Source organism: Talpa europaea, assembly GCF_964194135.1.
Source record: "Talpa europaea genome assembly, chromosome: 6".
Lineage (NCBI taxonomy): Eukaryota > Metazoa > Chordata > Mammalia > Eulipotyphla > Talpidae > Talpa > Talpa europaea.
The window spans coordinates 70579186-70587405 of record NC_140072.1 but is presented as its reverse complement, the minus strand read 5'-3'; the positions used below and the strand labels follow the sequence as shown (position 1 = coordinate 70587405).

The window sequence follows — 8220 nt, the reverse complement described above, 5'->3', positions numbered from 1 at the left end:
ACCATGGCTAACACTCTTAAACGTCTCTTCATGTGCTAATCTTATTTTTAAGTCTTTACTTAGTTAAAAATATGTGTTCTTGAGGTGGGAGAGGGGTATTAAAATAATTTTAAAACTACTTTAGGTCCATTAATTGAGAGTTAGTAAAACATTGTCAATTTTTAGTAGTTTGATGACATTTAAGGTGTGGTACTAATGAAATCAAGTTACAAGTTCAAGTTCTAAACAAATTGGTAGGCTTTTATGGAGAAAATTGTGGTTAAATAGCTACTGATATATTCCCCCATGAAGAATATTCTTTTACAGTATACTCCTTTAATTTGCAGATTCAGATTTTTAATACATTCCTCCTTTTATTTCTGAGTATCTTTTCTGTTCTGTTTGTTGGCTTCTCTAACTTAGGGATATCAACAATCTGTATGCTGGGTTAGTTTTGTTCTCTATCAAGCATTATCTATGTTAGTCTCCTTGTCTTTTCCCCTCTGCATTTTTTTTTTGTTTTTATCAGTAAATATTTATTGAGTGCCTGCTATGTACTAGGTGCACCACACTAATGCAAGGGATACTAGCAGTAAATAAGGTATGGCCACTGCCCTCAAAGAATTTACATTTCAACAATTTAAAGTGCATCTCAGGTATTCTCATGACAGAGATAACCATCACTCTCAATTTTTCGTTTTTTACAGTGTGATAACATGATATAGCACAACTACCCACCAGAGCTATAAAATAGATTACTGGAGCTGACAGAAACCTTTCATATTTGTACAAGTCTCTTGAGTACAGGAAAGAAAACTCAGAAGTCATTTGTGCCTACAACTCATTTGTGTTCTGATTTCAATATGGTACTTCCCATTTTCATAAACAGAACTCGAGATTTATTTTGTAAATATCAATATTCAAACTCCTGTAACATACCTATATACACAAGGCCCCTGTAATTCATATCATATGAAAATAATTGTACATTCTCATCCTATTCTTTGTCATAAGCCAGAGGGATTAGGATCATCCTAGTGCTGACTCTGCCACAGCTTCTTGTGCCCTCAGGATGCAAGATGCAAGATGCAATGGCTATAGGAGCTCACTTGCCCATTTTGTTCTCACAGTATTCCTGAGCTGCTGTGGAGCCCTTAGCTACCTGGGAACAAGCTCAGCAACAGTTCATGCCCTTGACCAGAAGGAGGACCCAGTATTAAACTGAGGAATACTACTCTCCTAGCTAGCAAATACTATTTCAACCATAAACACATTCTGGGGTGCTGCAATGAGCCAGGCACCTGGATTCTAGAGACAGACATGCGAAGACGTCTGCCATCAGGAGTGACCTTTAACACACTGCTATGCCGGGTTAGTAATAGCAGGTTCGTAGAGAAAAAGTCTCCAAAAAAGATTTCAAAGAGACCAAAATAGGAGGGAAATGGGGAATGAATAAAAGTCCCATGGGTGAGAAGAGAAAGCCAACATTCATTTGCACTCAGAATAACCAAAAGTGTGAGGGAAGAGGCCACAAGCCTATATCTGAAGGACAGTGTCAGAGACAGGAAATAAAGCCACTGCTGTTCTGAATCTGAGAGACACAATAGTAGCAAGCTTCTCTTTACCAGCATCTGATTTTTATAATGCTGGTTGTCTAATTGAAAAACTGAAAAAAAAAATCCACCCAATTTTAGTATTTACTAAGGACTACATTCACTCCTCCTCCAGCTACTCCAGTGGTGGGCTGGGTAATTTCAAAATTTCTTTGGAACATAATTTTTTTTAAGCTTCTCTGAGAACCTAGCAGGAAACCTAATCTTTAAAATGAATAATGTTTAATTTCTCCCTGTAGAATAAAATTCTGCCTTTTTACTGAACTTATATGTCTAACTGCAGGTAAATAATCAAAGACAATACAAATGTCTTAAATCTTTCAAAATAAAGCCTTTTTAAAATTTCTTTCAATGTGCTATGAATTCCATCATATATCAATTTAAGATTTTTTTTTTATACAAGCACTGGGTATAGTCAGAAGCGTGGGAGGGTGAGAGAATTCACCAGAGCCAGAGCAGAGAGCAGAACAGGCAGACTGACGAAGTACACTGCTGAGGGACCCTCGCTGGCAGCAGGGGATAGAACCGGCGCTGCAGAGGCTGCGGGCAGCTTCACAGCCCAGCGCTCAACCGCTGCGCCACCAGGGGAGGCCCTTAAGATTTTTTCTATGTCTACTAGTATGGATAAATACATTTATGGACATTACTTTGAGTGTACTATGTCGATTTCAATTTATATAATTTTATTTAAGGATTGGGTTGTCTGTATTGCCAATATTAGCATTTTCAGGAATTTAAGGTATAGTTTATAGGACAAGCTTCTGACTCAGAAGTCTTGCTTAAAGCCTTCTTCCCACCTCACTAGCTGGGGACTTTGGGCAAGTCAATCATCAGAACCTTAGGTCCAAGTCTATAAAAATGAGATAGGACAGCCTGCTCTAACTCTATCGCAGGGATCCTATACACATCGACTAGATCAGTATGTGTAAAATTTTTTGTGACAACTACAAAGTACTCATGAAATGACAATGACAGGTCAGAGTCCAGCTAACCACAAACTTCATGCTGATAACCAAGTTCTTTTAAATGAAACAACATAAATAAAATGGTCATTCAGCAAATGAAGACTGTATTACCCACACTCTATTCCTAGCCTATTCTATTGAGTCTAATCTTTGGAAAAAACTCATTTTGGGGGAAAAATCTGAGTTAAGAAATGTATTAGTATTAATACAAACAAGCTGCAATCACTAATTAAAAAATAGGAAAGTTTTTTTTTTAACCTCAATAAGAGTACACTCATTAATAGGACTGTATTTGAATAAGAATTCCATACAAATAGAATACATATATCTTTTTTTTTTAAAGATTTATTTATTTATTTGTACAAGAACCAGGGTACAGGCCAGATGCACGGGAGGGTGAAAGGATTCACCAGAGACAGAGCAGGGAACAGAACAGACAGACTGATGAAATACACCACTGAGGGGAGCAGCGGGCACGACAGGAGAGATCTGCAGCGCCATGTGGGACCCTCGCTGGCTGGCCAGGATCGAACCTGCACTGCAGAGGCTGCAGACAGCCTCATAGCACGGTGCTCAACCGCCTGCGCCACCAGGGGAGGCCTATACATATATCTTAACAAAGAAAGCAAGGAAGGAATATTTGTGTTACACAGAAAAGATATTCAGTTGGTTCAATCAACATGAGTTACCCCTCCAACTAAATACTTTTCTATATTTATTACAAATGTTGCTGTCAGCATTTAGTAGTGTAAAGCACAAGTGACTTTTCCAAGGGATATGTGATGTAGTCTTCTTTTCAGAGAAGTGTTTGAATTTACTGCCTGCTCTTTCATGTTTCAACTAACCATTCCATTGCCTCATCAAGGCCAGTGCCTTTGGTTGCTGAAGTTCTGAGTATCTGCCATTTCCGGTCCTTCCGGGCAACCCAAGTGAATTCGCCATCTCTGAGAGAGTTATGACTTGTTCCATGTCCTGCTTATTTGCAAACGCCACCAAAATAGCTATTCTTAGTTCTTCTTCCTCCAACAATGGCAACCAACTCTGATTTGGAAATGCCACTTCTATCTCGCTCACAACTGACTACTACATAAATGACTGCATATGTGTTGGACTAATAACATCTCCAGTATGGCCTAATACTTGTCTGTCCTCCTAAATCCCAGACTTGGAATTTAAGGTTTTTGTGTTACTGTTTCAACATTAAATCCAGTAGCAGGAATAGTGGTAACGACTTTACCAATTTGTAATCTGTACAAAATTATAGTTTTTCCTGCTTCATCTAATCCCAAAATTAAAATCATTTCCCAGGCTCTGAACAGACTGAAAAAATACTTGAGAAAAAACCACCCACGTCTGCCTTCCTCGATTGTCAGAGACACGCCCCAGGCTTGACAGCAACTTTTTTTCTTTTTTTTTAATATTTTATTTTATATAATTCTTACATCATTTTTCATTTTTGCACAATGTATGCATTTTCATTTTGGCTATATTCCCCATACAATTGCACCCCCCTTTTTTTGAGCCTCGGTGGTGCTGCCACCTCCACTAGTGTTGGCCTACGGCTCTGGCTCCAGCTCCGGGTCGGTTTCCCTGGAAGCCCAGCCCACCAGCAACTTTCACGTTGGACTCCCGGTGAGGGCGGGAGTGGGGATCATGGCGACCCCCACCCCTGCCTTTTTTTGTGATGCTTTCCAGAGTTTCTTCCGTAGTGGCAACTTGATTTCAAGCTTACGGGTGAATGGGTCGTGGGAATTTTACGGGACTATAACCAAGATGAAAATGCATACATTGTACAAAAATGAAAAATGATGTAAAAAATATATAAAATAATTAACAATTAAAAAAGAAAAAATATTGCTTGAACTGTATTCATTAGATCTGTAATTGTGTTCCTATTTTTTTCAACTACTTCTTAGCTTGATTTCTTAGTGTCCATTTTTAAGCTTTTGATATTTTAAATTCATACTGTAAGTTCTTCTTTGGTAGAGAATCTGCTTCTTTGGCATAAATTTCCTTCTAGATGGGGTTCTTCATCTATCTTTGTATATAACCTATCTTTCAGGGTTTGGGTTTGCTTTTGCTATGTGCTTTCTTATGTTTCATAGGTGCATTCTTTCCAACTATCTGATAGCTTATGTATAGATTTTTCTTGATATTCTGCCCATCCAATCTGGAAATGAGTTGGTCTTCCCAGAACCATAGTTTGGTGGCTGGGTATTGTGTTTTTTCTTTTTGTCTTTCTTTCTTTTTTTTTTTTTTTTTTTTTTTTTGTAGCCTAACATTGGAAAGCAATGGATAGGGAAAAGATGAGGTCTTTTGGGACTGAGCACAACCTCTTCTAGGGCGCAGACCACTTGACATCCTGTGAAATGCCAAGTTCCATAGCCCATTTCATGTAACCAAAAGTGTATCTCATTCCTATGTATTTTGGCTTAATCCCTCACTCCACAGTTCTCTGATGAATGGCAGGCCCTGTTGAAACTTTCTATTTCTGCTGAAGACCCAAGGTAATACATAGGGTCTTCTCTAAAAGTATGATTCCCGACATAATCCAAGTTTTCACTTGACCTCTCATTTTACTTTTTAAAATTCAAGTACTTTAGTGAGAATTTTTATGAATTCAACTTACATTTTGTCCTTAGTACTTGAGGCATAAAATTTTTTAATTTTGTTTTATTCTGCTTTTTTTCCTTATCAATTGTTAATAAATACTCTATCTTACGTTGGGAGGCACATGGATAGTATTTAATAGTAGTAGCTCTGTAGTTAGAGCTGAGCTTGAATTCTGGTTGTGCCACTTATGTAATCTTGGTTAAATAATTCTTTTTGGGTCTCAGTTTCTCACATTAAAATGAAGATATCCACTGATGGGGTTGTTGCAGGCTTAAAAGGGATAAGGACTTAAAGAGCCCCTGCTCCTTTTCCAAGACTAGTTCCTAGTTTTCTTGCAGCTAGGTATGACCACGTAACTAAGTTCAAGCCACTATCATGTAAACAGGAAAAATTGGAGACAGCTTTTGAGAATCTTTCTTTTAAAGGCAGCCAACACGTACTCCTTGGCCCTTCATTTCTTCATCTTTGAAAGATACTGGAATGTGTAAGTTATGGCTGGCACTCTATCATGGATTATGACATCTAGGAATAATAGAGCAGAATGTTGGCATACTGGCAATGTAACAGTGTGGTCCCCAATAGGAACAGGTCGAAACAGCCAGACAAGTCTGGGAGGAAAAGAGAAAAATCAAAATCAAGATAAAAGCTGCCATTGTTAATCTCCCCATAGTTCTCTCACCCAGGTCTGTTTCAACCAAGACCAAGAAGCAAGTGCAGCTTCTTCACATCTCTCTGCTCCATGTGCCTCTTCCCACTTTCCTTCTTGAGTACTCAAGTTTTTCCTTAAGCAGAGTCATCATATGGGGTCAGTATTATCTCCAGGTTTTTGTGAGAAATAAAATTTTATCAAGTTTAAATCACAGCTATTTTGAGTTTGCCACTCACAAATGAAATTGGATCTATCATCTAACCAATTTCTTTCATAATTCTTGGTGGTTAAGAACACAGACTGTGGAACCTAAGTTCAAATACATCCTCAGGGAAGTTATTTAATCTTTTTTTTTTTGTATCCTCATCTGTAAAATGAGGAAATAATAGTACCTATCTCACAGGATTATTATTGGAATGAAGAATATACTGTTTAACTCATGTAAAGCACCATTTTCAGTGTTTGTAACAAAGTGCTATTTATCATATTAACATAGTGTTATTACGTTGAGTGTTACTCTTACTTTTCCATATTGCTTTTGTCCAAAGGTAGAACCATGCTTACATCATGCTTTATAAATTAACTTTGTACATGTATATACTTTTGTTTCCTTCTCACAACTATCCTGGTGAGGATTGTCATGCTTTATTAAATGAATAGACTAAAGACTAGAGGATTTAGTTATTTGTCTAAAGTTACATTTTAAGTGGCAGGCCCAGAACTTACTCCTTCAACCCATTTCAAAGTGCAATCTGGTATAGCATAGTGGCCATTAGTTATATTAAGATAAATGAGGAAATGAACATGTCCTGTTGCATCCATTTGTTTGTTCAGGAGGCTCCTCTCAACATACCTTTGCATCTTCTGTGGAAGGTGTCCCTTCCTTTCTGGATCGTTGCTATTACCTGGATGTGGTGCCTCAAGCACTACCTCTACTCACTCATGTTTTGATGACTACTAGTTTTGATTGTTATTCCTCTCTTAAAAAAAATCAATGACTATCATTATTTTAAGGATATAATGCAAATCACTAGGTGGAATTCAGGTAGTTCACTTCAGGGAAAAACTCTCCCGGCTTCTGCGTTTGAACGCTCCCAATTCCAAAACCTGTTTATCTTTAAATATTACTTAAATCCTCGAATTTAGGAGGCAGCTCAAGAGGCTCAGGTTCTTTGGGCAAAGTGAGACCACACCCCTGCATTTTTCTTAAATTTGGTATCGCTGCACTTTCAACAAATTCGAATCCATCTGTATAAAAAGGAACACTGAAGTAGGTGACAAACCGGGCTTCAGTCGGATAAGGTGTGCACACAGATGTCGAAGACCGGATCCCTCAGGGGCCGGTGCGGGAGAGATTACTGAGACCGGCCCTGGACACTGTCTAGCTCCAGCACTCCTCACACGCAGGTACACACGCGCCGTCCCGCCGCTTCAGTCGCCAGGGGACGCCGGGCGTGGGCAAGCGGTCGCCCTGGGCGGCCCTTCCCTCCTCAGCCGAGAACTGCAAGCTCCGCTGACGCCGGTAACGGCCTTTCGGCGCCCCTGCGGGCGCGCGGGAGCCTGGGACTTGTGGTCCCGCGCCGCGCGCTCCCGCCCGCGCGGGTGTCGAAAGGACTACATTTCCCAGGATGCGCCGAGAGAGGGCCCCCTGGGCGGGGAAGAAGAGGGGCGGCCTCAGCGCTCCGGGGCGTCGCTGTTTCCAAGCGCCCAGATATCGCCTAGTAACCCGCGGTCTCGGTTCCCCTAAGCGGTGCTGTGGCCCCGCCCCCGGTGCCCCGGCTGAGGACGATCTGTCTCCCGCCGCGCCCCAGTGACGAAGCCCATCCCGGGAGCGGGAGGCGGGAGGGGAACAGACAGAGGCTGTCGCTCGCGGGTGCGAGACCGGGACGTGCAGGCGGCGCCCGCTGCGAGCAGAGGTTAGAGGCGGGAAGAGCGGGTGCTTCGGGACTCGCCTGCCTGGGCTGGGGAGGGTGCGGGACGCCGTCGGGGTGGCCGGGGTGGCCCTGGGGCCGACTCCCGGGAGGCTGCGTCTGGGGGGAAGCTCTTTCCCGGAGGTTCCGCGGACGACCCGGCTCCCGCTGTCTCCCTGCTAACGGCCTGACCCTGGAGTCTGCGGGACCCCCTCGCTAGCGCAGACCGGCCTGGGGAGAGCTGTGAGAATTTTGCCACTTGTCATTGATTTATTTTTTTCCCCCTGGACCGGGAGCGTTTGGTGGGGAGCGCTTTCCTCCTTCCAACTGCACTAGTGTGTGGTTTTCTCGGTTTCAGAACATCTTTTACGACGTTTGCTCTCGGAGCTGCCAATTAGTGAGAGCTGCTAAGTTCTAGATGGCTTTCTCGGAGAAGAGAGGGCGCACAGAGGATAGGAATTTTAAGCACATACATGACAACTAATTGAATC

At 41.7% G+C, this 8220-nt stretch overlaps 1 pseudogene across 1 annotated transcript; it reads right to left on the bottom strand.

The window, feature by feature from the left end:
• Positions 1–3371: 3371 nt before the first annotated feature.
• On the bottom strand, positions 3372–4212 carry LOC311171809 (ADP-ribosylation factor-like protein 1; annotated as a pseudogene). Its single transcript has 2 exons — positions 4178–4212; positions 3372–3918 (listed from the first exon to the last, which is right to left on the bottom strand). The product of its transcript is annotated as an ADP-ribosylation factor-like protein 1 (transcript).
• Positions 4213–8220: the final 4008 nt, after the last annotated feature.